The sequence below is a fragment of the Ostrinia furnacalis genome, unplaced genomic scaffold, assembly GCF_004193835.3.
Source record: "Ostrinia furnacalis isolate ACB-3 unplaced genomic scaffold, ASM419383v2 OfSCF7477, whole genome shotgun sequence".
NCBI lineage: Eukaryota > Metazoa > Arthropoda > Insecta > Lepidoptera > Crambidae > Ostrinia > Ostrinia furnacalis.
In genome coordinates, this window is record NW_021137716.1 from 158,443 (window position 1) to 179,530 (window position 21,088).

The 21,088-nt window shown below is 44.3% G+C and overlaps 1 protein-coding gene across 2 annotated transcripts in view; it reads left to right on the plus strand.

The window, feature by feature from the left end:
- Positions 1–2,176: 2,176 nt before the first annotated feature.
- LOC114364854 (proton-coupled amino acid transporter-like protein CG1139) overlaps positions 2,177–21,088 on the plus strand; it is an 81,068-nt gene continuing 62,156 nt past the window's right edge. Inside the window, exon 1 of one of the 2 annotated variants that reach the window (XM_028321187.1) lies at positions 2,177–2,340. The gene's annotated coding sequence lies outside the window, so the exon portion shown is untranslated. Of the gene's footprint in view, positions 2,341–2,383; positions 2,595–21,088 lie in introns of those variants that run through there. The other variant, XM_028321186.1, reaches the window with a different exon arrangement.

Sequence of the window (21,088 nt, forward strand, 5' to 3'; positions counted from 1 at the left end):
CACTATTCCGCAGCTTGAATCCAGTGCACCAGTAGTCTGAAGGCAGCCAGTGACATTCAGGCTTAGGCCTCAGCCTCGAATTTAGCGGGCAGCGGAGCGGGAGCGGCGGCGGCGCGGGAGCGGCGGCGGCGCGGGAGCGGGGCGGGCAACGCAGACCCGTTCACGAAACAAGCGGGCAGCTCGCGCGGCACTTTAGCGGCGAAGTGTTGTGTTCGGGGTTGTGTTGTCGAGATATTTGTTTTTATTCGCAAACGAAATGTCTGAACAACGGCGATAATTTTATTTCGATTCAAATTTATTCCTAACGCTCTAAAAGAAGGAGTGCGCTGCCCGCTCGTTGCCCGCTCCCGCGCCGCTGTTTTCGAGAACCGGTCTATAGTTCCAAAATACTGGACTGTCCTGTCGATGACATTGACAGTGGGGCGCCACCGTCAATACCGGATCGCTGGTTCAGATTTTTGCCATGTTGGAATCCATATAGTTGAACGATGGTAGCGCCCCCCTGTCATTGAGTTTGGCGGGACAGTTCAGCGTGGGTCATCTATATTTGATTTTACGCCGCCCCGCTGCCCGCTAAATTCGAGGCTGAGGCCTTACATTTGACAGTCACTTTGCGTCCAGCCAGATATAGATGACCCACGCTGAACTGTCCCACCAAACTCAATGACAGGGGGGCGCTACCNCGCTAAATTCGAGGCTGAGGCCTTACATTTGACAGTCACTTTGCGTCCAGCCAGATATAGATGACCCACGCTGAACTGTCCCACCAAACTCAATGACAGGGGGGCGCTACCATCGTTCAACTATATGGTTTCCAACATGGCAAAAATCTGAACCAGCGATCCGGTATAGACGGTGGCGCCCCACTGTCAATGTCATCGACAGGACAGTCCAGTATTTTGGAACTATAACTCAGTAAGTAAGTAGGTAAGTAAACGGAGAGATTTGGCCTGTATGTTTGATAGTATAATCCAATCGGATAATCGCTGTCTCTGATCAGCTGTCACTGACTGGAAAAATTTCCGTGCTTTTAAGCGATTTTGTGAAAAATATAGGTACCTAGTTGCTAATTAGTATTAGTATTAATCGTAGTGCGCACTCGCTAAAATAATATTTTGTATATCTGAAAGTGTTGTGAATGCTTATACTAAAACGTTTGTTTTTATTTGTATAGAGAACAATAGTGTCTAGACAAACCTAAAAAGGATTTAGGACGCTATTTGGATCAAATATGTAATTGCTCAATAATGAATAATAAATAAATAAAATAAAAATAAATAATTGCTCATAATCTTTTCTTAAAGGTTTTAAACCTTTGTTTGTCACCTGTCATCCGCTTTGCAATGGAGGGAAGTCTAACCTTAATTTCAAACTCCTCCTATGTTCTTCTGATTAATTTCGTTGCGGGTCCAATAACAGTTTAACTTTCCCCGGGACAAACTTGACCTTCATTGGTTGGGTTTTTGTGGCGGTCAAGCTTTAGATCCTGGCTACACAGGAGTTGCAGTGGTGGGAACGAGAGGTGGGAATAGTCCCGTGTCACTGACTGGATTTCCCACACTGGGCGAACGTGCTCATGCGACACGCTTGTCATCCTGCTCACTCTGCTCTTGAGTGAGCAAGATGTGGAGTTTGCCGCGCGAGCCCGTTCGCCCAGTCTGGACGCACCATATCAGTGCACTACTCTGTACCTAATTAACTTAAAAATATCTGTACCTGAATCAGAATTAGGATAGTAGTTACGAACGGATTATACTAGATTCATACTCTAGCTTAGATTCAAGCCTGTGATGGGTTAAATCTTTATTAATTAATGTTTTTTCATTGATTTTCGTTTTCGTTTCATAATACGGGCCTTAGAATCTTCGATTGTTTGTATTAACTACGCACGACTTAGGTAATTGGAGTTCAATTCTCGATAACGCGCTCTACTGATGAATGCAGACAACTTTTACCAAAGTATGTAGTGGAAAAAAAAACAGGTTATAAAATGTAAAACTTCCTTAACCAAAGATCATTTCCATATTATTTTTTTATTTATTCTTTCCCGCATTTTTTTCTCTGTTAGGATCACGTGACTACGATGTTTCTACCCTCAATTAAGTTTTTACCAATATTTGGCACATTGTTATAGGTAGGTTGCAATGCAATCAGTAGATTTAGTAGCCTCAATAGTAAATCGAGAGGAAGTGCATTGGTATACTGTATTATACTCTATTGCAACAATACCTACTTAAATCGTCATTCAACAAATCTATTTATTGGCATAGTAAAAAACTGTACTGGTGCTACAACTCTGTACACACAGGTGTTTACGTGCAAAGGCTCATTCATTTTAAGGTAGGTAGATATTTTTATGATTCTCAGAGTAAAATAAGCCAGTGTTGTGTGCAGTAGCGCGAGTGTGAGACAGACGTGAGTGTGCATGAAGGTGATTTCTTTGGTTTTGACTGCACCAGTCAACTCGCGCGCAGTTTTTCCGCTAACGAAAAACACAGCTTATCTCACCGCGCAGTGGCAGTGGGCAGTAGCGCGCTGTACAGACGCGCACGCGCCGGCCGCCGCGTCAAATACCTCGATAACAGTGTAATATTGTGAGTAATTTTAAATGTTTTCCTAATTTGTTTATGTGTAAGGCTAGTTAAGTTTGTGCTCTCATATGCAATGCGATTTGTGCAGAGTTTATTTAAAAATAGTGTATAATTTCTCAAATAAGTTTATGCGGTTTTTGAACTGGTTTTTATTCATTGTTATTGTTTTATTATAATAATAACTCAGGTTACTTTAACAGTTTTCAATTGTTTTTTTAATGGAAAACTAATTTAAATAAGAATATTTATTTCGCTCAACGCAAGTCGAAACTTGAAAAGTGGGAATACTAGAAACAAACAGGTGCTGAGCAGGTACCACTATAGGTAAGATTATGTTTCGAGACAAGTTATGATCAAGCTTATGCAGTGCTGTCGGTAAATAAAGTACCTACTTAATTATTCGCAAAAAGTAACATAGTAAACCATCAAAATAATAGTAGGTGTTTTGCAAACATCTCTCTACTCCTATGTAGGTTTGTCCAATACTAATATTACACTTTAATGACTGTAGCCTGTAGTTTCGTTATTTTAAATATTTTTTAACATGTGGTACCACCGTCTTTGATCTGCTGAAAACACCGCTAATAACAGAATCTTCCGTTTCGTTAAAATCACGTATTTCCGCTAGAATCCTAGTAAAATAAGGTTACTTAATGTCTGTTTTACTTTAAAATCAAAACCATATTGTTTTACCACTGATTCGTTGCTTGCAGATATCGTGATCTTTTGTTAGATAGGTCTGTAACTGTATTCAAAAACCCAATGTAAGTAAAATCAAATTGATTAAGTATAAACAAGCCAATCAAGATGAGTACCTGTTACATAAAGCTGTATTTTTTTTATATTTATTTACCGCCTTATTACTTCTGGTCATAATTATGATTTACTAACATTTGAAAATCAATTCCAATGCCTATTCAATATACTTATTATGAATGCACCAACAGTAGTGATTAAACTTAAATGAATGTAAACATGTTCAGTCTTTTTTATAGAAAATTAAATTAGTAAAAACGATTTTATTGGAAAACAGTTTCCCTCTTAGCCTAGGCGCAGACCACCGATTTTTTATCGGGCGATAGTTTAGTCGGACAGGTAATCAGTATGGGCATGTATGGAAGTGCGCACATTACACCGATTGATTCTTCATATAAATTATAAATTAGAATTGGGCCCAACTATCGGCCGACTAAAAATCGGTGGTCTGCGCCTAGTACCTATAGCTTAAACAAGAGTAGAGTAAATATTGATAGGGCAAGTTATTCCTCGTAGAGCATAAGGCCCCCCACCACTTAAGCACAACTCCGTCGAAGTCGAAAACCTAGAAGAGTCTTAATGGGCAACCAATGAAGCCATTACAGCAATAAAATCTTTTGTAGGAATTATTTCCGTTTTAAAATCTAATTCTACTGGCCTATAGAGTACTCTCAAAATAATTAAGTCACAGAAATTAATTTAACTATTTGTTAATAAACTAGGTAGGATTAACAATCTTAAAAAATAAAACACTCAATTAAGCCTTATAATTTAATTAGGATACAAAATATTAGCTCTAACATTTCTTTTGTGCTTTCAATGCCTTATCAATGTTTTATGACACACAATACTAAGCCCGTGCCACTACATTGAAGCAACTAAGTAACCATGGTAAGCTTGCAGCACTGCAGTATACGAGGGCTGTTCAAAAAGTATGAGAATGTGATATTTATAGCCATCAAAAAAATCTGAAAAAAATTGAGCAGGTAGCTTAATTCTTCACTAAAAACTGGTAAAAAATTCATATAAGTTCACCATTGCGTTTAAGAATTCAACAACATTTCGACCGAAAACCCAAACAAGTTTAGTTAGGTACCTGATATCTGAAAATTACATTAGCAAATTAGCTGACCCGGCGAACCTCGTACCGTACTCGAACCTCGAACCATAATTTTATTATTTTATACGAACCATAAGTAAAATGTTCTCCTTGGACTGCTGCAAACATTTCAAAACCAAAATCATCTAAATCGGCCCAGCCGTTCTCGAGTTTTAGCGAGACTAACGCAAAGCAATTACTTTTCAACCGACTTCAGAAAAGGAGGAGGTTCTCAATTCGACCTGTATGTTTTTTTTTCTATGTTTGTTACGCGATAACTCCGCCAATTATGAACCGATTTGAACAAATCTTTTTTCGGCGTATAGGTAATATCTCAAGGGTGGTCCCATTTAAATTTAATAATAAAAAAAACAACCCCCAAGGGTGGAAAATTGGGGATGAACTTTTTTATACGCAATATCTCCGCCGATTATAAACCAATTTGAACGATTATTTTTTTGTTGAATAGGTATTATCAAAAGGGTGGTTTCATGCGAATTTGAAGAAAATATTTCACCCCCAAGGGTGGAAAATTGGGGATGAACTTTTTTATACGCAATATCTCCGCCGATTATGAACCAATTTTTTTTGGTCTCAGTGTACTGCCTACCTTCAGTGGTAACATCAAGGTAATAATTAGTTAACTAAAAAGCAAGAAATAAGTAAAATTTTATAAAAAAAAATAAAACCGACTCCAAAAAACCTACACTAAAACGTAGAAAAATAATTACTAATTACCTACTTATTTATTAGGACGAATTAATTATTAATATTTATGTAGGTATACCATGATTGATACTTCTGGAGATAATTAATTCGTCCTAATAAATAAGTAGGTAATTAGTAATTATTTTTCTACGTTTTAGTGTAGGTTTTTTGGAGTCGGTTTTATTTTTTTTTTATAAAATTTTACTTTTAATTGAACTTACTTATATTCTCCTGGTTCTATAATATCTAAGATTGACAGCTATAATAAAAGACAGACTGGAAAAATATTTTTCAAATCCATAAGGATCTGCGCATATCTAAAAGTTATCCAAAAGTTTTCAAAGATTGCCTACGAGAATAGTTAAATCTGCGTCCTCCTCTCCTCAAATTTTTGCTGAGCCAACAACCCCATATTGTTATATTTTTAATATTATTTAAAAGACCCGTAAAACAGCATGCATAAATACCTAATTTGAATCAGGAACTACTCAGCTTGGCACCCTAACGTGTGATTTGCAGTTACAGTCGTCACCAGGGACAATTTAGCGGCGCAGTACTCTAAACGATTTCTAGAAGCGCGCCCACTGTGCTCTCCCCATCCAACCGTTCGATGCAATTGTGCCCCCTGTAATTTGATACCTACACGTGAAAATTTTTACAAGAGAGCAATAAATAACGAGATTGAAATTCTTATACGTGAACTAACTTTTTTTTTCTCCCTTTGTCATCCATTATTATTTTCTAAATTCATAATAATTTTATACCGCCTACTTTATTCTCAGTTTGGCCCTCTAAGGTTGACTGGAGGAAAATGCCGAAAGGCATTAAGTCCGCCTTATGTACACCGTTCTATGTGCATATAAGTTTGAAATAAATAAACTAAGTCCGCTAGGTTAAATTTGATTTTTCTTTTTTTACAGTAAAATGTTATCTTTCACGCTATATTTTACCTTTTTTGGTAAATTAAATTAATCTATATCTATATCTATATATATAAAAGAAAGTCGTGTTAGTTACTCCACTTATAACTCAAGAACGGCTGAACCGATTTAGCTGAAAATTGTCAGGGAGGTAGTTTAGAGCCAGGAGAAGGACATAGGATACTTTTTATCCCGTTCGAAATTAAAATAAAAAGTCTGCTTATTTATTGCCATTAAGGCGGAACAAAGTTCGCCGGGTCAGCTAGTCTATTATATAAAAGAAAGTCGTGTTAGTTACTCCACTTATAACTCAAGAACGGCTGAACCGATTTAGCTGAAAATTGTCAGGGAGGTAGTTTAGAGCCAGGAGAAGGACATAGGATTTTTTTTTCGATGTACATACCCGTGTGGGGTATCAATGGAAAGGTCTTTTAAAATGATATAAAGTTTTCTAAAAAACATTTTTCTTAAAGTGAACGGTTTTTGAGATATCAGCTCTCAAAGTCGTAAAAAGTATGTCCCCCCCCCTCTATTTTTATAACTACGGGGTATAAAATTCTAAAAAAAATAGAGGTGATGCATGCTAATTAACTCTTTCAACGATTTTTGGTTTGATCAAAGTATCTCTTATAGTTTTTGAGATAGGTTGATTAAATTGACATAATAAGTTTATTATATTTGCTGCTACGGAACCCTTTGTGCGCGAGCCCGACTCGCACTTGTTTTGTTTTATTTGTTCAGCTCCTCAACGCCAAATGTACCTGAAAGTTAGTCCTCTAACGACAACCACGGGAAGTGTGGCGGTGGTAGGGTTGCCAACTTTTCTTTCAAAATATCAGAGGTCGGAGAAGGAAAACAGACAGAATTAAAAAAAAAACAAACAGTATAGCTCTACAACGCGTACTTAAATGTGGTGTTGGGCATTTACTTTTAAAAATATCTATGGATACTAGTGATGCTAGCTGAAAACAGTATTTTGTATACTTTATTTTTGTTCAACAGTAAAACGTATAATTTAGTGAAAAACAGTATAATACTGTTCAAAACAGTATAGTTGGCAACCCTAGGCGGTGGTCCTATCCTAATCTCTACGGTGCCCACCTTCACAAAGCGCTCGCGCTCCGTCTCCCACTCAAGGTGTATTTTGTATAGACGTATAATGTACCTGTATGTGGCGAGGAACACGTTGACGTAGGTGTGGCGTACGAATTATTACCATTTAAAAGCCTAGTTCTAAACTTCATTTCATTAAAGGAAATGTTTTTACCCCGAAAATGTGTCTGTAGAAGAATCCAGAGTCACTTCTTCAAAAAATAGTTAGTTACGCTTACGCAACTTTTATGGCTATAAAACTGTTAAGTTGGGATTAATCGCTATCCATCTGTTAAAGAGGACACGTGAGATCATTATTTGGTATTATAACCATAAAAATTGGTCTAATTGATCCCAGAGGTGAGCCCAAAGTGAGGTCTTTTTTCAAGTTTTTCAAGTCACATTTATTGTATATGTTAATCGTTTATTAGGAAATTAAATGTGATTTTCTTTAAGGATATTTATTGGGCTTTCAAATGACACCAATATTGTTGGGGCACCATGATTGTGTCAGTAGAAACGAGTTTTCCTGTAAAACGTAGGTGGGCCGATTTTTGTGATAACCAGTGTACTTATAATAGTATAGTATAGTGTACCGGTATGTGGCNGAACCAGCCCCAGTCTCCCCTATATTAATTTTATTAAGAAGTTTTTTTATTCAATTCAATCTCAAGTTGCCTACCAGAGTACCTACCTACCTATTGTTTAGTTACTTAGACTTACTAAATACCTACAATATAAGTAAGTACCTATAATGTTATTTTGGCATAAGTTCACTGCGCAGTTAATTCTCACGTTCCATCATTAAATGAATGATTTTAATTTTAATGAAAGTACAGACTGGAATTATTCACGTTAACCTAATAATTAATATCTTGTTTAATTAAGACAGACAGAAAAAATACAAGTTTTTACTTATTGTGTTGCACTCTACCTTGACTAATCGCGTGGCCACTTTCCTCACAACGACACTGATCTTGCCAGACACAAACGTGCCGGAAAACTGATAAGGATCACGCACGTATGTGGGTACTTCTATAAGTACCCACTCAATTCCTTCTCCTCTGTCGAGTTGCATTGGTATTGTTAAGTAGAATCAAAACATTTTTATCAATCAATGATAATATCGTTGTGGCTACCTCAACCGTCTGGCCAGCTGGGAAGTGTAGCCTAAATCCTCCATTTGTCTCTGGTAAAGTACAGAGGTGCTACAGTGGATACTAAATGACAATATGATGATATTGCTCTATGCTTGCCCATTCACGCTCGATGTTTTATATCGTAGTTGGTGTGAAGCATTTTAAAATCAAAGCAGTCGTTAAAATAAGTTACCATTATTAGTAGTTTATCTAATTTCCATTGGCCAGTAGGCCTAGGATGCGCGTTGTGATAACTTTTATCGACGTCAAAGTGTATGGGCAAAATCGATCAAATGGCGTGATAAACCGCTTATCGCGGCGCGCATCTTAGGCCTACAGGTGTACACTTGCAATATCGTTTGAACTACTTTTTAAGATGGCAAGTTCCATCGTAGGCTAATGGAGCACGCACATTACGCCTAATGAGTTGTCCGAGTAGATATAAGTAGGTACTTTGGTAAATACGTTTTGCTTGCAGCGAGTCATCGACCTAAGATACGGCAAAGACTCGTTTTCACGCGTATAAAAACAGATTTTTCAATGTGGAAGACGTTTTTTAACCTGTCAAGTACAAAACGAGAAATAACCCCACATATGGACAAGGTAAAATCACATTATAATAAGTACCTACTGTAAAATGCTCAATTTCGTTTAACATATTTTAAAGATACGAAGTTAAAAATCCTTGTTAAAAATGTATAATACGTTTATTAGTTTTATCCAATATCAATATCCAATTGGGAAAATATGTATAAATATTTTTACTTTATTATTACACCGAGTTATTGCTAGTGCCACTGAACTAGAGACCACACCGGGAATGGAACCGGCGCGATTGATTTCGCCAACGGTGCCTCGCTCGGCACTGTTTTTATAAAATTCTTGAACAAATTCTTCAAAATGAATTATTGTGTGAAAAGCTGACATATTTTCATTTATTTGCTGTAAGTAGGTACGGTAACAATAAGATTTTCATATTCGTACAAGTGACCATTATAGTGTTTTCAATAAATAAAATGCAGCTCTTGAAAAGTAGGTGTTATCTCAATTGACTAGTTGTTTTCAGATACCCCCCTATCTAGGATCCAATCGGTATGTTGTTATTATGTGCCTTCCTATCTCTACGTATGTAAGGAATAGGTTAGACCCCATGAAATTGTGTGATCTTTCATGGCGAATATTATTTCCTGTTTCGGCTGAAGCGAAGCACAGCCAAAGGACAACAACTTTTCAAGTTTAACTAGGCTTTTGATATTGTTGAAGTTCTTTTATTTTCTCTGTACGATAAAATGAGGTAGGTACCTACTTCCTCATCCTAATGTCACTATACTGGTTTACAGGCCTACTTGTTTCATTTTGGTCCTCCAAAAGCAACGAATTAATTCGTTGATTAAACGTAACTTTTTTTTAAATAACGTTTTTTAGAAAATAATACCTCATACAATAATTTATCGGCGTAGTTTTAATTTTTATTAAAATTGTAGAGCTGCCTATTAAAACGCGAAATCGTTGATTTTGTGGACAATATTCTGCTCATGTGATTGATCCTTTCCTAAGCTCTTGTCTGTAATCCTAAGTACTTACACTGAAGTCGACTTAGCTCGTATGTGTGAGCACCCTTGAGCTAACAAGGCACTGACCTGTAATGTGGATTGTCCACTGCAATGAATTCCAGTGGCGTTCTGACAACAATAATCGGGATTCTCGAGGAATGTCCTTGTGGCAGCCAGTGGCCGGTTTTATTCAAGGCGTCATGGTCATTTGTACAGTCAACAGCTAGCATTTAACCCTTAAATGGTTTCTGTCCGTTATAAAGGACATGTCAAACAATTGCCTACAGAATCTAAATTAAAGCAATTTATCGACTTTCAAGGGATATTTTATAAAAAGCATGATATTTTATGTGAAACACGGGGCAGTAGTTCCATAAAAAACCGCGAATTTTAAAAATTAAGACAGTTGAATAACTGCAACAGCAAGGTCAAGTTTTCGCTGTTGATAAATATGGCAACACTGTGGGTATTACACTTGTTCTTGTGCTTTATTGACTGATTTTAGAATAATAAGGAATAAAACTGACGATTATTGCCAAAACTGTAAAAAAATATCGATTTTTTTTCATTCATTTCAAGGTTACAAATGTTATGTCACTTAAAACGGACAACGCCATGTATCAGTAATAAATACTCATGTTGATTTTTAGACATTTTTACCCCATTTCCCCCTTTTAGGGGTTGAATTCTGAAATAACCTGAAACACGTGTTTATTAATTTATCCATAGGAGTACTCCTGTGAAGTTTCGAATTAAATAGTGCAACTAATTTTGTTTCGCCCTACAAACTTTGGACCCCCATTTCACCCCCTTAGGGGGTAATTTTGGAAAAAAAAAATACGTGATATTTCCCGAGACCCCCCCTCTCCCCCACGTGAGATTTGGTGAGGTTTTTGTTGACCCCCTCCCCCCCCCTAAAAGCCTCACGTAATTTATGGACGCCCCCTAAGGTCCCGCAGTGTAAATATTGATGCGTCATATTGTCACACGTGCCAAATCAGAAAATACTAAACTATTGTCACGCACGACTTTGTTGGAATCGAACCCGGAACTCCTCGCTCAGTGCGATGCCACGCTAACATTAAATAAATTGTGTTAATGTTGATAGTTACAGACAGACCTCTAAAAACACAACTGTGATCTTGCTAACTATTTTCGACTATAGTTTTATTTATATCATATTAAGGCGAACGGCAGTATTTTTTCAAGTAAAGTTATCAATAGTTTATTTTAGTCAATTTCTATTCGCATGATCTACCTTGAATGAACGCATACTGATCGCACCCAAGTAGCTGCGGAGAATTATATTGTCTTAGAATTAATTAAGGAACCTGTTTACTTTGCTAGGAATTAGTCAATGACTTGCACTCGGATTATTGAAGGTAGTAAGTCAGGTAATATGTTGGTCATCATCATCATCATCATCTCAGCCATGTAGGCCCCTTCCAGGGCTCAATGTAACTGAAGAAAACTGGCGGAATAAACTCAGTTACCTTGTCAATAAAATCAATCTAAGTAAATACTTGAATAATGACCATCTACACTCGCGAGCAAAACTATGGAATCACTTACATGAAGTTGTTTCCACGCGATCTTGTGTACTAACGAATTTGTTAGTAACAAAAAAAGTGGCACCATTTTAAAGATTAAACTTTTACCTTTAAACTGATACCAAATTCATTTAATTCATACCAGTATTTAAAAAGATATCGCGGCTGATGTGAAGAAGTAAGGAAAAAGACATGTATCAACTGTTTGATACGTCGCGAGTTGCGGCCCATTTACCCCCTATAAAAGCACGTATTTTCGGATTTTTGCTTTTACAAGTTGATCCATACACATCTCAGCTTCTTTTGACACTTTACCTGGGATTCTACACCTTCAGAAGCAGCACAAATTCTTGCACTATTGCAAGCAGGGCTCAGCCAGCGGGCTGTCGTATGTCAGCTCCACATGGTGCCACTTTTTTTGTTACTAACAAATTCGTTAGTACACAAGATCGCGTGGAAACAACTTCATGTAAGTGATTCCATAGTTTTGCTCGCGAGTGTAGTATACTTTTTTGGGTCAAGTGGTTTGTTTTCTTATCGCTATACTAGAGCATCTCAATTTTCGAGATATCAATTTAAGCATTATCGATGACAAATGACAATCTGTGTACGCACTGTGGTTACCTACTCTAAGTTATATGGATTTTTTATCTGAATGAAAGTTTTACAACGTCTTTTTTATTTTGTTTAATAATATTTTGTACTTGTCGTCTCATACCAGGCATTATCCTAATTAATTGGAACTCCTCCTGTTGTTCTTCTAATTAATTTCGTTGCGGGTCCAATGACAGTTTGACTTTCCCCCGGGACAAACTTGACCTTCATTGGTTGGGTTTTTGTGGCGGTCAAGCTGTAGATCCTGGCTAGTACACACGAGTTGCAGTGGTGGGAACGAGAGGTGGGAATAGTCCCGTATCATAATTAATTGATGAATTAACCTATTATTCATGAGTAATGGAAGAGATCGCTATTAGCTATAAGACAAAAGAGTTGTAAACATTAATTTGTAGATATTTCTTCCTGTCTTGTAAAAGTAGTATTAATATGCATTTGCTTTTTTGGTATTCTCCCATAGTAGGAGTGAATTGATGTCATAACAGAACATAATATTTAGACCTCCGTATTACGCAATAGTTATTTATTCCTGCAACAAATCATTGCCTACCTAGGCTGCTGAGCGAAGCCTTGAGAACAATCATACCTCATTAACAACTTTCAATTTAAAATTAAAGCGCTTTGTCTTTTTAACTTCCTGTCACTTTGTGCCATTTACATATATGTAACAACTCTAAACTTACAGTAGCTAAAGTTCTTTACACAACTTTTAAAATCAAAATGCATAACTGTAATTTCTCTACTTCTATTCTAAATTGTGCTTGTCCTGAAATCATTAAGGTTAAATCGACTAGATACCTTGGGGTCATACTGGATCAAAAACTTAACTGGCATAACCATATTGAACTAGTCTCCAGTAGGCTGCGGAAACTGATTTGGATATTTAAAGAACTGAGACATATCGCGGATAAACAATTGTCAAAGGATATATAGGTACGTCGCTTTAGCACAGTCAGTCACAATATACTGTATTGCTTTATGGGGAGGTGCACTTAAGACAAAATTTCTGGAGGTCGAACGTGCCCAGAGGTCTTTTTGAAGGTCATGTTTTTTCAAGAAAAGGATATTTCCAACTCATACTTTATACGCTAATGATGGCTTACTGACGGTTAGAAAGCTATATGTATATACTTTATGCTATTTTAAGAAGACATCTTTCTATGGAGTTCTGCTCTAATAATGTAACAAAAAGAAGGAAAGATAAAGTGGCCCATATAACTAACGTACACACTCGATTTGCTCAGTGCCGTATTATCCATAAGGCACTTTAGGCCAGTGCCTAGGGGCCCACTATGGCCAGGGGCCCACTATGACCAGGGGCCCAGCACTCCCGATAAAAAAAAGAAAAAAAAAGTTAAAGATTATTTTTATGCAACAAAACTCAAACCACCTCAAAACTTCGTCTTATTTTGGTTTAACTTTACATATTCAATCGTCATATTTCGATATTGTGGAACCTAATTAATTTTCGTGACGTTGGCATTACTGCTTTGGTTTACATGACAGGTCGACGGTTGACGCCCTTCAGAGGCTAAAAAGCCTCACTGTGGAGGCTGGGGNACACACACACACACACACACACACACACACCACATTCACACATATTTACACACACACACACCACATACTTACTGTTACTTTATTTGGCTCACTAATTTAAATTATACTTTTAATTGAACATGTACTTAATTTAATTATTTAAGTTTTACATAGTCTCGATGTTTAACTTTAACTTTCATTTTTGTTTTTCTTTTGGTTTGAAATGTTTACTGCACCCTACCAAGGTTTTTTACAATGCTATGCTATGGAAGAGCGGCTACCTCTGACACAGGTGCTTATGTGCTTAAGGCGATTAGTGTCCTCAATCCGCGCTAAATGGGCATTTTGTAAAGCCTACTCCTCTTTTACTGCTGGACAGAAATAGTTGANGGACGCGGTGTCTCATTTTTCTTAATATTAGTTACTGTATTTTTACTGTGTGCTGAAATTTGGACCTTTTCAGGCGATTTCATGTGTATGTTTCTAGGTTAGGACAAACCGCATGCAGACCGCGTGCGGACCACGTGCGGTTTGACATTGACATTGACTTTGACGTTTATCGACACTGACGTCTGCGCCCGGTGTTGCCAGTGTAATATATAGGCGTGTTCCATTTTGGAATAATTTTTCTAAGTGCGGCATTGCGCGCCCACGGCCCTGGGACTGCGCGTCTTCGCCAGTTAGCCCAAGGGCATATTCTTAACGCGCGGTCAAAATCGTCCGTGCGCGGACGAATCGTCTCCCGGCGACCAACGTGGGAACATTCGTCTACCGTGTGCGGACGAATCGTCTCCCGGCGACCGANTGCCGGTACCTATGACGGCGTCAAGTGCCGAGACCGTGGACTTACCCGGAGAGAACCCATGCTGACAGTCCGAAATGCCACTGGATATCTGCGGCGCACACCACAGCATGACACGTTCAAGTAACTTACCAAGGACGGACAGAAGCGTGATCGGACGGTACGCTTTTGGATCGGTGAGCGGCTTGTCGTTGCCCTTTGGCAGGACCACGAGACGACCGTCCTTCCAGACGTCCGGGAAGACGCCTTCATCTATGCAGCGGGCATACACCAAGTGGAATTCCACCGATGCAGCGGCCCAGACTTGGCGCAAAATCCTGGCGGTGACCCCGTCGAGCCCTGGTGCCGTGTTAGGCAACTGCCTAATCATGATCCCCAAATACTCACGAGTAGGAGGAAGGGCGGCGGGACCCGCAGGGAGGATGGCAGCCGAGGTCCGCACCTGGTTGTGGTACGCTGTGTCCTTAGACGGATCGTCGTCCGGGCACAGCGCATGCACAAGACCGTGCATGGCTTCATCAACGCTCCCCGCGTGTCCCTCGGCGAACTTCGTGCCGTTGACCACGTTAGCGGGAGGACGGTTCCGCCCGCTGGCGACTCGGTAGGCCAGACCCCAAGGGTCTTGGTTGCCGGACTCGGCAAGCCCCCGGAAGTACGCGACCTCGGTTTCTTCCTTCCTCCTCCGATACAGCGTCCGGTCGCGGTGAAACGCGTCCCTTGCCACCTCCTCCGCAAGGCCACCACGCTTCCGCGACCTCTGCCACACCCGGCGTGAAGCGCCACACTTCTTGCGAAGCCGATCCAGCTCAGGAGTCCACCATTCGTAGCCTGCTTCCCGGGTCTTCCTCTTGTGACCGAGGGCTGTTTGAGCAGACCGGACAATCACGTCTGTGAAGTCCCTGCTTACCTCGTTGGCAGGCTTGCGAAAATCGATGCGACCCATGCTCCAGTGAATCGTGTCCCGAAAGTAGACCCAACTGACCCCCCGATCCCGAAACCCCCGAGGCTCCTCGATTGGCTCTGTGCGCTCCAAATTCGATCTAAGGGACGGCTGGCATACCTCGAATGTTATGAGGCGATGATCGGATGTGCTGGCCTCCGGGTGCACTCTCCATTTGGAGATGCGAATTCCCCTTGTGGACAAAGTGAGATCCACATTGGACTCGCCGTTGGCAGTGCTGAAGGTCGCTGGCTGGTCTTCAGTGTTGTGCAGTAGGAGGGAGCGGCCTAGGATAAAATCCTCAACCGCGTCCCTGCGGTGGTCTTCAACGCGGCCTCGGCCGCGGCACTGCTCCTCGCTACAATGCCACATGACAGAGTGGGCATTGCTGTCCACGCCTATGATGACGCACTTGCCGCGTAGGGCCTCCATTACTGTCTCCAGGTGTTGAAGGTGCGGGTCGATGCTGTCGCCGTACTTGAAGTAGGCCGATACCAGGTAGGCATCGACCTCCCGCACATGCACGACGAAGCAGTCGACCGTGGAGAGGTGGTGGAGTGCCGCGACGGTTAGGTCCGGCCGGCAGACGAAGACGCCCGCACGGGAGGTGGGGCCGGTCTGGATGATGAACTGGGACCTCGAGTACTGTTCTTGGGTTAGAACGATGTCGAGTCCCAGCTCGCGCGCCAGCGCCGGCAGCTCCTCCGTGGCAAGCGCCGCGCCCGCCAGGTTGATCTGCCCTACCTGTAGTGTCCCGCTAGCGAACGCTATATCTGGTAGCGGCAACCATCCTGCTCTCTGCAAACAATCTAGCTGGGCACTGCGGAGATGCAGTGGTATGTCCCTCTGCACCCGGCTTCTTGAAGCGGGTGCAGGTCGCGCAGCGTGATGTCTCCGCAGTGCAGTCGGCGGATCGGTGCTCTGTGCTGCAGCACTTCCCGCAGTACGCCTCTGTGGACCGGCAGTACCGCTCCGGGTGTCCGTAAAGCTGACACTTGGTGCAGCACGTCACGCCCACGTAGTCTTCTACGCGGCAGACGTCCCACACCAAGTATAATGTCCCCTGTTGTACGAGACGGGCGCGAAGGGCGGATGTCACCTCCAGGATGACCGTCGTATCGCGGCTGCGCGGGCGGTTTTTCTTGAAGGCCACCCTGCCCTCCTTCTTCAAGCGGCCACTCCTGGTCCAGCTCCAGGTTCTGCTCGTGGAGCATGTCCAAAAAGTCATCGGTCTTTACGTCAGCAGACAGGCCATGGATGGCCACACGGGGCAGGCGAGGGCGGGGCTCGACCACGCGCAGGGTGTCGGGGACCGCGGCCCTGAACCGGTTCGCGGCCTCGATGCTGGTAGTCTGCAGACGGGTTGTGCGCGGGTTGACAGCCTGTTTCAAGGCCGTTTTGGTCTCCTCGGCAGTCTTCAAGGTGGTGTTGGCCTCCACCGGGTACACGGCCAGGACGGGGCCACTGGGGGCAGGCATTGGGTATTCCCTCGCGGAGGTCTTAATGATATCCGCGAAGGTGGGGCGGCGCGGGGCGGCTTCCGATGGTCCTGAAGGGGGACCCTGCGGGTGGTCGACTCGCGCGCCGGCCGTCGTCGAGTGCGGACGTGCGTGTCGATCGCTCCGCGGCCGCCGCGTGGGTACTGGACCGCGTGGTTCGTGCTTTCCGCGGATTTTCTACGAATTTCGCGTGTTTTTCGCAAAGTTTTCCGCGCTCTGTGCTATACGAGTGTATATGTGTACGGCCACAGTGTATTAAAACTGTAATACTTGTGTTTCGGTGCTGATTACTGTGCTAAGGAACTTGGATTGCCATAAGGGAGTACAAGAGTGCGAAAGGACGCGGTGTTTCTTTATTATTAGTTTTTGTATTTGTACTTTTACTGTGTTGTAAAACCTGAACCTCTTTCAGGCGTTTTCATGTATGTGCTCTTAGGTTAGGACAAACCGCATGCAGACCGCGTGCGGACCACGTGCGGTTTGACGTTGACAGTGACATTGACACTTTTTTGATACTGACGTTTGCGCTCGGTGTTGCCAGATAGGCGTGTTCCATTTTGGAATATTTTTCCAAAGTCCGGCATTGGGCGCCCACGGCCCTGGGACTGCGCGTCTTCGCCAGTTAGCCCAAAGGCATATTCTTAACGCGCGGTCAAAATCGTCCGCGCGCGGACGAATCGTCTCCCGGCGACCAACGTGGGAACATTCGTCTACCGTGTGCGGACGAATCGTCTCCCGGCGACCGACTTGCGAACATTCGCCATCTGTTAGGGGGTCCACACAGACAGTTAGCCGGTGACCCGTGTCCACTTGCCGAGTTACTCGGCGAACATTTCGGCGAATATTTCGCCGATTTTAACTATTTTAATTAGTGACGTACTTTTAAGTTTGTGTTTGTGTGCGTTTGTCTGCGACTATGTCGAGGCGTGACGAAGACGTCTCGCCATTCGCCCCCCGGCACAGCATCGGCCGCAGCCCGCCGACTACCCCCACCACTACGACCATCCCAGGAGTCAGCGAGAAGCGCTCCCTGCCGTCACCGGACGAGGTACCACCGCAGCGGCAATGCGTGGAGCGCCGCGCCACTGCGCAACGCTCGGTGCCGCCGGTGGGGGGGATACTAACCTCCTCCGCTTACTGCGGTAAGTGTTGTAGCACGGAACACCGCACCAAGGACTGCAAGACCGCCACACCGATCTGCGCCACGTGTTCGCGCTTCAAAAAGCCAGGAGCGGACACCCACACCACGGCATCGCAACACTGCCCGGCGAGGGCTTACGCCGAGGGAAGGCTGGTGGCAGCTACCAACTACATTCCATCCTAGGCCACTCCGAGTGGGACAGCTCAACCTGGCGGGCGCGGCGCTCGCCACGGAGGAACTGCCGGCGCTGGCGCGTGAGCTGGGACTCGACATTGTTCTAGTCCAAGAACAATACTCGAGGTCCCAGTTTATCGTCCAGTCCGGCCCCACCTCCCGTGCGGGAGTCTTCGTCCGCCAGCCAGACTTAGCTGTCGCAGCCCTGCATCACCTTTCAACGGAGGACTGCTTTGTTGTACATGTCCAGGCGCATAACATCTACCTGATCTCCGCCTACTTTAAATACGGAGATGAGATTGACCCACACCTCGAGCACTTGGAGCGTGTACTCGATCAACTGCGAGGGAAGGAGATAATAATCGGCGTTGACTGTAACGCACATTCGCCCCTGTGGCACTGCACAGAACAACAGTCGAGGGGACGCGGCCGGACCGAAGATCACAGGCGTGCGGCGGTTGAGGATTTTATCGCTGCCTTGACCTTCACAACGCGGAGGGCCGGCCGCCCACCTTCTCCACTGTCAACGGAGAGTCGAATGTTGACATCACCTTGTCTACACGTGGCGTCAAGATACAAGACTGGACAGTTCATGAAGAAGCAAGCACCTCGGACCACCGACTCATCTCCTTTGTGGTCAGGCCACTCAACTACCGAAGATGTACGCAACGCGAGCATAGTGAGCATATTGAGGAGCCTCTGGGGTTTCGGGATCGGGGAGTTAGGTGGGACCGTTTCCGGGACGACATCCATGCGCGCATGGGGGGGCTCACCTTCGACAATCCTGCCCATGTGGTAAGCAGGGATTTCACTAACGTGATTATCCAATCTGCTCAACAAACCCTCGGTCCAAAGAGGAAGACCCGTGACGCGGGATACGAATGGTGGACCAGTGAGTTGGAGCAGTTGCGTAGGAGTTGTGGCGCTTCACGCCGGAGATGGCAGCGATCGCGAAAGCGAGGCGGTGTCGAGGAGGAGTCCACTAGGGACTCCTTCCACAAGCATAGGGCACTCTACAGGAGGAGGAAGGAAGAAACGGAACGCGCGTTTTACCGGAGGCTTGCCGAGTCCGGCAATCAGGACCCTTGGGGCCTGGCCTACCGAGTGGCTAGCGGGAGGACTCGCCCTCCAGCTAACATCGTGAATGGCACCAAGTTTGCCGAAGGACATGCGGGGACGGTTGATGAGGCCATGCACGGCCTTGTGCATGCGCTGTGCCCGGACGACGACCCGTCTAAGGACACAGAGCATCACAAACAGGTGCGGATCTCGGCTGCCATCCTCCCCTCAGGTCCCAACGCCCTTCCTCCTTCTAGAGACTACCTGGGATTCATAATTAGGCAATTGCCTAACACGGCACCAGGGCTCGACGGGGTCACCGCCAGGATGTTGCGCCAAGTCTGGGCNATCTTCCTTGACATTTCTGGTGCGTTCGACAATGCTTGGTGGCCCATGATCATGGTCAAGGTGAAAAGGGGAGGATGCCCGCCTAACATCTATAAGATGTTGGCGAGCTACTTCTCTGGACGCCGGGTTGGCCTGATCGCGGGTAGCCGGGTGTTGTGGAAGGTCTCCACCATGGGGTGTCCGCAGGGATCCGTGCTCGGACCAACACTGTGGAACGTCCTGATGGACGACTTGCTGCGATTGCCATTGCCNCCTCCCTGCGGGTCCCGCCGCCCTTCCTCCTACTCGTGAGTATTTGGGAATCATGATTAGGCAGTTGCCTAACACGGCACCAGGGCTCGACGGGGTCACCGCCAGGATTTTGCGCCAAGTCTGGGCCGCTGCATCGGTGGAATTCCACTTGGTGTATGCCCGCTGCATAGATGAAGGCGTCTTCCCGGACGTCTGGAAGGACGGTCGTCTCGTGGTCCTGCCAAAGGGCAATGACAAGCCGCTCACCGATCCAAAAGCGTACCGTCCGATCACGCTTCTGTCCGTCCTTGGTAAGTTACTTGAACGTGTCATGCTGTGGTGTGCGCCGCAGATATCCAGTGGCATTTCGGACTGTCAGCATGGGTTCTCTCCGGGTAAGTCCACGGTCTCGGCACTTGACGCCGTCATAGGTACCGGCAGGACGTCCACGGCGCGCTATGTCCAAGCGATCTTCCTTGACATTTCTGGTGCGTTCGACAATGCTTGGTGGCCCATGATCATGGTCAAGGTGAAAAGGGGAGGATGCCCGCCTAACATCTATAAGATNGGACGTCTGGAAGGACGGTCGTCTCTTGGTCCTGCCAAAGGGCAACGGAAAGCCACTCACTGACCCAAAAGCGTACCGTCCAATTACGCTTCTCTCTGTCCTAGGCAAGTTACTTGAACGCGTAATGTTATACTGTGCGCCTCAGATTTCCAACGGGATCTCGGACTGCCAACACGGATTCTCTCGGGGTAAGTCCACGGTCACGGCACTTAACGCCGTTATAGGTGCTGGCAAGACGTCCACAGCGCGCTATGTCCAAGCTGTCTATCTTGACATCTCTGGTGCGTTCGACAACGCGTGGTGGCCCATGATCATGGTCAAGGCCAAAAGAGGAGGCTGCCCGCCGAACATCTACAAGATGCTAGCGGGGTACTTCTCTGGGCGCCGGGTGGGCCTGATCACGGGTAGCCGCGTGTTGTGGAAGGCCTCCACCATGGGATGTCCGCAGGGTTCTGTGCTCGGACCAACGTTGTGGAACGTCCTGATGGATGACCTGCTGCGATTGCCGCTGCCTGGGGGAGTCAGCATGGTGGCTTACGCCGACGACGTCTCCATATTGATCGAGGCAAACTCGAGGGCTGCCATTGAAGCAGCGGCCGCCGAGACCCTAAGTCTGGTAACCGACTGGGGTGTCCGGAACAGACTGGGCTTTTCCCCTGCCAAGTCATCCATGATGACGATCAGGGGAAAACTCCAGAGACCCCCGATCATTCGCTTTGAGGGTGCCTCGATCCGTTCAGTGAACGCCACAACCGTGCTAGGAG